The sequence below is a fragment of the Onthophagus taurus genome, chromosome 1, assembly GCF_036711975.1.
Source record: "Onthophagus taurus isolate NC chromosome 1, IU_Otau_3.0, whole genome shotgun sequence".
Lineage (NCBI taxonomy): Eukaryota > Metazoa > Arthropoda > Insecta > Coleoptera > Scarabaeidae > Onthophagus > Onthophagus taurus.
In genome coordinates, this window is record NC_091966.1 from 22,644,427 (window position 1) to 22,653,744 (window position 9,318).

Genomic DNA, 9,318 nt, shown 5'->3' on the forward strand with positions numbered 1-9,318 from the left:
CCCACCATCATTGCTGGCTGCAAGGAATCGAGTGTTTTGTGTTCTTGGTCTACGTCTTTTCTCGTCTAAAGGAGCCAGGTAGAAGAGCCATGTCGATGCCAAAACTGCATACCATTGATAGGATATAGAGCAACGTTATTTACACGATTACATTGTATTTATCTATTTATTGTTTTCAGAAACAACGGCAATTGTGAAAAAATTGTTAGATTTTAAAAATGAGAAATAATTTTATTTAAAAAAACTAATTCTTAAAAACTAAAATATTGGTTAAAACTATGTAATGGTTAATCACATTACTTAATGCATAATAAAGTGTGATTAAATTTAGGCTTACTGTCAGACTTTTTTAAATTATTTCAAGGAGAAATAAACCTTTTAAGAATGTGGTTTTTAGAGTTTTGAGCAATAATATATTCTGAATGGTTACATTACTATTTAAATAGTTGTTTAGTGTAGACAATTAGAAATGTTTTGTTCGTGTTGGTGTCTGGTATAAAGAAGCATTTTGTTCCTTAAAGCAAAATGACCCTAGTATCCCATACACAACAATCTTTATGACTTTGTGGGATAAAGAGTATTACTGGGGTCGCAATAAAAGAAGCAATACCGAACGTTAGGCGATGAAATCGGATACTCACTGGTCAAATATCAGAATACGACGGGGACGTAAACGGGCCATCTAGAGGCCACGGTCTGAAGCAGTAACTGCACGTACTTTATGGATGGAATGTATCGGTACGAGCAGAAGTAATCGCGAATTTAGAACCGACGTCACCGCTGTGCCAATAAAACGCTCTCGGTTCTTGTCGGACCACCAGAAGGGCTAACAGAAATTTCTGCAAGTTACGGCACAGTTAATTGTTGCAATTAATTTTTGTCATACCACCCACCGGTAAGATAGTGAAACTTACGTCCTGCGTGAGCAGTTGGGATTTTCATTAAAACCGTCGGGATGCAGCCCGTTTTATTGGTCAGGTTTTCTAGTAATTGTACGAATTTTTTGTTTGTACATTCCATGCCTACTTAGGCTTCTCTTATTGCTCCCTCTCGCCTCGTAATCTTTCGCAACGACACGACATCACGTAGGAAGAGACTGTTACTGTTGCAAACCAAAAGCTTGCGGTCGACGGAGGACGAAAAGAAAACTGGCTGCCGCTATGTTCGCGAACACAACAATGACGGACGCGCGGTCTAATTTTGCGTCATGTCACGGATTGATGTCCACTTTTACTTTTCCGTTGCGTCACACTCGGGTGGTTGCAACAAGGCCGTCCGACTGCAAACGACATCCATAATAACTAAGAATTTATCTTCTCAGGCTTTTCTTTGAAATATATTCTCCGTTTAATGAATTTTTAGTTTAAACCTATACACACACATTTTATTATTATTACGATAATGTAGTTCCCGTACAGATTGAATACTTAATTAGGCTTATTATTTTTTTTTCAGATTACCAAACATCTTTAAACAATGGCTGCAAAATCAACTGAAATTCTATTACTTTTCTTGTTAACAAACGTAAATTTTGGTACTTATTTAAAAATATGGATAATTTTTAATAGTAAATGTTATTACAGGGGTTAATCCACACTGCAAACGCAAATTCATGTAAAGTATTTGAAAATGGTTATTTTAAATATTACTAATAATTTATACAGGCTGGTTCGTTACTAATGGGACACAAAGCAACAGTGAATTCCTTACATTAAATTATTACGATTGAACCCAACTTATCTTGGTCCAATTGTTAATAATAACGAATATGCTTAAAGTTAACACTTTATTTTCGGTTTTTTTTTTCATAATTTCGCTTTTGCTTAAATTATGAACATGAAAATTAGTATATTATCATTTTTTCAGACGATAAATAATAATTTGGTATTAGTTTTGATCTATCTCTCAGATGGCGCTGCCTAATCTACCTTTATCTAACCTATCTTTTTTATCGCTAAAATGTTTACTACTCACACAACTTGAAATAGTTTCTCAGACTGTTTTATACAAATTTGGTATACTTACCAATCTTCTCCAAAGTTCTCCGTTTCCAAGATAATCACTGTTTAAGGGCATATTGCAAAATTTAACTATGCTCAATAAAAATTAGTTGGTGGTGAAAAAGTTTTTATTTACTAATGGACTAAGATAAATTGACTTAAATTTTAAAATTATTACGATTCAATCCATTTTATCTTAGTCCAATTGTTAATAATAATGAAGATACAGATTGTTAAAGTTAATAGTTTATTTTCGTTTTTCTTTGATGAAATTATCCACTGTCAATTAGCATTAATCTGGAGTATTAATACCAAATAAAATCATTTTTAACGCCAACTAATGTTTTCTGAGCATAGTTAAATTTTGCAAAGTGCCCTTAAACAGTGATTATCTTGGAAACGGAGGACTTTAGAGAAGATTGGTAGGTATACCAAATTTATGTAAAAATGTCTGAGAAACTGTTTCCAGTTGTGTGAGTTGCAAAAATTTTAACCAAGAAAAAGATATGACTACTTTGAGGGAGTTTTTTAAGGCCGGCAGTGCCATCTGAAAGATACATCAAAACTAATACCAAATTATTATTTATCGTCTTAGAAAATGCTAATTACCAATTTTCATGTTCATAATGTAAGAAAACACGAAATTATTAAAGAAAAATAAAGTATTACCTTTAACCATCTGTATCTTCGTTATTATTAACAATTGTACTAACATAAATTGGGTTAAATCGTATTCATTTAATATAAGGAATTCACTGTTGCTCTGTGCCCCATTAGTAACGGACCAGCCTGTATATATTACCGCTTGAGAAAGAAAAGAATGTTTTATACAAAAGTTACTTGACTCACCATTTTCTATTACGTAAAATTATTTTCACTTATACAGAATGTTCCATTTAGGTGTAACGGAGAGTATGTAGATTTTTTTAAATGAAACACCCTGTATATTTTATAATATTATGAATAGAATTAAATTTGTTTATACAACCGTATATGTTACTAACTCATAGCGTTCATAGTTCCTGAGATAATCAATTGTTTTTCCAAAATGTGTCCATTGCAGGATCTTTTAAAAAACGATATAAAAGCGACATTTTTTCTAATTTTGGCTTGAAACTATATCAGATAATAGTTAAAGCCAGTAGGCAGATGATAGTATCCAAAGATATTAGATACGCTATACAGCGTGGTCATAAAGCTTAGTTACTTTTGATGTTTTTCCAATGTCTTTTTCATAAGTCTTTTTCAATAGTATATATTACACTATTGTCTTTAAATTCTAAATATCAGGAAAACTATTAAAGTTAGACATATGACATACTTATCATTAATTAAAGGGAACTTGATGGGTAATTAAACCAGCACACAATATATAGGGTGTTCCATTTAAAAAACTTATGAAAAAGCCATTTGAAAAACATCAAAAGTAACTAAGCTTTATAAACACGCTGTGTAGTCTATCTAATATCTTTAGATACTATCATCTACCTACTGGCTTTGACTGTTGTCTGAGGTAGTTTTAAGGCAAAATCGGAAAAAATGTCGTTTTTACATCGTTTTTAAAAAGATCTTGTAATCGGCACATTTTGGAAGAACAATTGAATATCTCAGGAACTATAAACGCTAGGAAATAGAAAAATATACGATTGTGTAAACAAATTTAGTTGTATTCATAATATGATAAAATATATAGGGTGTTCCATTTAAAAACATTTACGTACTCTCGGTTACGCTTAAATAGAACAGTCTGTATGAGTAAAAATAATTTCACGGAGTAGAAAGTGGTGAGTCAAACAACTTTTGTATAAAATATTTTTTTATTTTTCAAACGGTTTAGTAACTATCGATCACCGGGATACTAATAACTCACCTGTATAATAATTTCTCTTTAAGCATTTCGTCAACTTATAGAAATCGAATTGCTGTCAATTAATCACATAAACGTACTAATTTTCTTAATAATACAAGAACCTTTTTCATGGAGAAATACTGCTTGTCCAAGTAATTTTTTTTCTTTAAAATTTATTTAATAGCTAACGCCGAAATTACGGGTTCACGAAGACAGGAATTTAGCGTAGATCGTATCAACACAATCTTAATAGAAATTTTAGTTGAACTTTATCAAATATCCAACATAATGAGACTACACAAAAATTGAACAAAGATATACTGCGCAGAAAGCGATTATTAATTTTTTCTTACAAAATCTAAATAAAAAGAAATAAAAGCCTTAATTGTCGTTAATTTTTTATCTGTATTTTATAATTTTATTAATTAATTTGACTGCAATATTTTTCTTGCCAGTTGTCGTGATTCATCATAAGTCTTATGATTTTAAATGCTTCTATAACAGTTTCCATTAGAAAAGAGGGAATTAGACTAATTTCAAACTTCATTTTTCTTGCCTCTGAAATCAATTAACAAATTACAACAATTTAAATTACGGCAAACAGTTTTACTTGGACAAACATCATTGCGCCATGAAAATGGTTTCGCTACAATGATAAATGCAACATGGAATATTTTCGCAACCAAGGTTTCCACTTCTAGTAGTTCATCGATTTCTATAAAATGTCATTTTTAAAAAAGATCAACTTAGATTTAAAATTAACGGAAATATATGAACTTACTGCTTTTTTGGCCGTACACTTGTACGTAACCCTTTTAACAAAATTGCTAATATTATTAAGATGGATGTAAAAAAAAATAAAACCTTACGCTTATTAAAAGAAAAAGTACTAATAAGTGAGCTTTGCTAGACTTCATTTTTGAATCTCAAATTTCATTGAAAATGTAATATAAATAATCTTATCTTCATAAATTGTACTAAGCCAATTGTAAAATATTATTTTACAACAATAGTCCATTGTTTACTTTAATAAAAAGTTATCTGTATAATAATAAAGATGGGTGTTAAAAAAAATAAAATTTTTATCATTTTCATGTTAGCAAATGTAAATAATTTTCTTTTTAATTTAAACATATCGCAATTAAATTTTGTTATAGGGACTAGCTCAGGAAATTATATCATTACTTTCTAGTGTGTTATAAAAACTGTGTTCTATTAATTATACAAAGAAACATTTAATACTTTAATTTCAGGAGATAGAGTTTTAGCAGAAGTACAAAACGGTGTCATGAAATTGGTACACGTAATGTTTTTAATTATTACACAACCGTTTACTTGGAGGAATGATGTTTGTCCAAGCATTAAGAATACATATTGATGGTTTCATATAAACTTTTTATAACAAAATTTTCAGGCGCTAGAAGACAAAGATTCAGTCGAACGAGTAAATACATTGTTAGCTGAGTCATTAACTAAAATCTTAGGAATGGCCCGTTACACATTCTTTTATTGGCTTATTCAATAGTTTAACAAAATTGAAGACTTTTATAATTTTTTATTTTTCAAACTGTCTTTAACATTTCAAAAAAAAAAAAAAATTTGAAAAAACTTTGGAGACGTCACCGTCGTTTCGCACGCGGTTGGTTGAAATGAAAATCAATAAAAGGTGCATGAGCGTGATGCCAAGAGAATCTTATGCGCTAGAAGAAGAGATCCGAACAATGCACGTTTGTGTTTTCTTGATCTTACGCGAAAATCTTGTAAACGTTACCAAAGCTTTTATAGAGGGGTTTTTGAATTTTAATATTAATTAATGTAAAAATTAAACAATTTTAGGATCTGAAAATGTAACCAATCCTTCTATTTTTACATAGTTTATCGATTTTTTGAAAGACGGTCTCTCTATTCGATTGAGGATAACGGCCCCATTATAGTAACTCAAAATGAATGGCAAAAAGTTTATTGTAGTCAAATTCAATAAAGTAATCCATTTAAAATTTAATTAGATTCCATCATCCACATAAGTGAGTAAGCTGATGAATTGATAAACTTGCATCCTGAGGGCTTTTCGAAGAGTAGAACAGTGGCGGTGTTTCATCGGGGGCCCGTATCGCGTCGGCGTCGATTTAGTGCTCCCGTCACGTCCACATTACCATACGGGTTGGTTCGGGTCGGGAGTGTCCCTTGTTACCGTGCTTGTCATCTTCATTCCCTTATAGTTTATCTCCCGATTAGCGCGGCGTCTTGACGGAAACCAGAGGCGACACGCGTTTTGAGCTACGACCTCGGTCCCGGGCCGCTCGTAAATCATAATTACATGCGTCCGCGGCTCCCAGAGCCTTCATCTTCTTCCCTCGACCAACACACGTCTTCTTCTTTCTTTCTTCCATCTTCCCTCCTTCTCGCGTTCCGTCGCACGGTAGCCAATGTTACTTATTTCGCAGTATTCGGATAAATGCTCGTCCTCTTTAAATTTAGATGATTATTTAATATGACGACCGCGACGTGACTTTTAAGGTGGACATTTCTGCAATTTTGTATATCTTTTGTGTTGAATTAACGTTGAGTGAGAGCTACCCGTAACCTTGTAAAAAGGGGAATGACTTCCGCGAATGAAACCGACGGATCGCCTAATGGACGTCCCGTTTTGAATGACACCCATACACTTCGACGACTACGACGACTGAAATATCATTATCAGGGGCTGAATGCCCCTACAAGGTTAATACACTTCATTCTGATTTAAATTGGAGTGGCATTAAATACGTCTATCTGGAAAGTAATCTATTTCTTCGCGCGGCTAATTATGGTTGCCATTAGACCTGAGAGACCTTGACAACGGAAATCAAGTATGCAACGTTTCCCATCCTATAAGAGCTGAGTTGGTATTACCACGTGCTATTCATGGACTCGGCCAAATAAGCAATTAAATCGAAGAGTACTCTCTCGAGAATAAGAGTACTGCAAATCACGCGGTATCTCCACAAGAAGATATGACTAGAGACGTGTGGGATTGGAATGGATGAGAATAGGGACAGATTTCGATTTATAACACGTCTTCATTTCATTTGAACATCTTTGACTACATAAATATGCCGTCCGAGTTTATAAGATTCAAGTGTTGACCGGATTTAGAAATCAAGCTATGGCAATATGTCTTTTTCCATGTTGCTGGATCGTTTTGTAAGACATCTAAAGTTTCGACTACTAATGGATCCATATAAAAATCTTTTATGCTTTCAAGAAATGCTGCTAAAGTACCCGGTGGAGCCATTTGTGGTACAGTTTCAAGTTTAAAACCTAAAAGTTAACATATAATAATGTGAATAAAATGTGTTTACCAAAAATGGTTTACTCTATCTACTAACCCATACAAATTTTCTCCCTCCAAATATATGGATACTTGAATACCAATCGTAACACTTTTAATATAGTAGCTTCAAGTGCTAAAATTTTTAATTAAGTTAAAGATTGCATAAAAACACTAAAATTAATATCAATACGTATATTTCCTTTTAGATTAGATCCATTACACACCAATAAGATTGAAATCACTGAAGTGAGTATAGTTAACGTAACATGCATGATTTAAAAAGTCAATCTTGAAATTTTAATTTTTTGTTTGTTAGTATAAGAAAGACGTAAAATCCTACATCGGTAATGAATTTAAACATAAAATGTTTATGACTACACTTTATTGTTCATTGCATATAACTTCTATCTTACAATAGATGAACCGTAACTACTTTCCATAATATTCTTAATAAGATGTTACATTTTAGCTCATATTTAAATAAAATTCGACAAAAGCATTAATGCATTAAGCATCAAAAAGTTTCAATAATGGTAATAATTCTATATACAATACTTACCCGACATTTCTAGTTGTTATATTTGTTAAAAGAAATGAAAATATCTTTGGTTATTGTGACATAAAGGAAGCATAAAGTAATAAAATAGTCTAGTCATCACTAAAATCTTTTTCTAGGAACGTAAATCTTTAATAGAAGACGAAGAAGAAATCCTAAAGAATCTATTCATAAGAAAACGGTAGAAGATCCGGCTAGTGGCAGATACAGTAGGAAAGATTTACAAACACATCAACAGGCGAATTGTTAGACGAAGGCTCAGCGTCTATGGACAATCCGGTAACGGAGAACCAGAAAGGATTTAAACTGACTATTTTGCATACGGAAGACGTGTTTCGTTAAACTTATCCGTCGTCTAGGGGTCTTTCCACACGACTCGACATCCTTAACCCCTGTTACTCTGTCCCCTAATTAAACCGTTTAATGGATACGATTTCCTCGTTGAACAAAAGGCACGTAAGGTTGTTAGTGTCAGGACAATTGTCGCCGCCAAGGAGACGAGACGAGTGATGCGTGCGAGTCATTCTGATCAACGATTCGAGAAAGAGAGCACGATGCGTGATTTTCTCAACGGACCGGATTCTACAAAGTTAGCCGGCGCCGAGAGAACTTTTAATATCGATGATTCGGTGTGAACCGCTTTCACCAAAACTCACAACTTGTCTAGATACTGATACTTATAGGTATCGAAGGTCATTCTTTACACATGAAATTATTCCGTGAGTAGTGTAAGGTAAAATTTGCCACAAAATTTAAACTATCAAAGAACCATGGTGCCACCAACCAAGTAAGTTAAACTAGGAAACCTCTAAACAGGCTCGTTCGGGTACAATTACAGAGAGGTTGTTTGCGTTTAGTGGAAGTATCAAATTCAAATAGAGTGAACCGGGAAGCTTACATCCTTATTACTTTCCTTCATTGCGCAACAATCTGTAATGTGATATGATATGCGGCCTATTGCAACCAGTATATATTTTAGTAGATGTTTCTCTATGCAAATGAATCGTTGAATAGGTCTATTAAATTTTGTGACACTTATGTCGAAACAATGAACGATTGTACATATGAAGAACAGAAAATAAGAGTTTTTGTTAAAAAAATCAGAAGGGTAACTTTGTGGGAAAAGTTATAATTATTGACGTAAAAGATATATGGTTTTTATCATAATTATGTTGTATGTACGTAAGCTACAACAATAATAACATATTCGTCGTTCATATCATAATCAACAAAATCCAAATCTTCAAAAACAAAATGTTTAGAATACAGTCATAACATAAAACGACCTTATAACTCATAGACCATCAATTTGATCTAAAAAAGTTTCAGATAAAACTTTCACCATATGAAGGGGGGAAATATTCTGTATGGTTGTCGTTGCATTTTAGAACCGCCATTTATGCCGTTCAACTGTTAAGTAAGTTTTTTTAAATGGATACATTTATTTTTTTCATAACTATGGTATTCTCCATGATAAAATAAATAAATAAACAGATATGGGTACTAAAATAACTGCCACCTGCTATGATCGCCTTAATATTTCCAGCCTACTTGATGTTAATTGTGGTGTTCCCTGGTTGCACTTTCAAATTTTATTATG

General features: G+C 32.7%; 2 long non-coding RNA genes across 2 annotated transcripts; both read right to left on the minus strand.

Annotated features, from left to right (window-relative positions):
- Nucleotides 1-4,245: 4,245 nt before the first annotated feature.
- Nucleotides 4,246-4,820, minus strand: LOC139431678 (uncharacterized). Its single transcript, XR_011641742.1, has 4 exons — nt 4,719-4,820; nt 4,631-4,661; nt 4,460-4,564; nt 4,246-4,407 (listed from the first exon to the last, which is right to left on the minus strand). It is a non-coding gene; the product is annotated as an uncharacterized lncRNA (long non-coding RNA).
- Nucleotides 4,821-6,893: 2,073 nt separating this feature from the next.
- LOC139430959 (uncharacterized) lies at nt 6,894-7,505 on the minus strand. Its single transcript, XR_011641316.1, has 3 exons — nt 7,353-7,505; nt 7,218-7,295; nt 6,894-7,149 (listed from the first exon to the last, which is right to left on the minus strand). It is a non-coding gene; the product is annotated as an uncharacterized lncRNA (long non-coding RNA).
- Between the last annotated feature and the right edge of the window lie 1,813 nt (nt 7,506-9,318).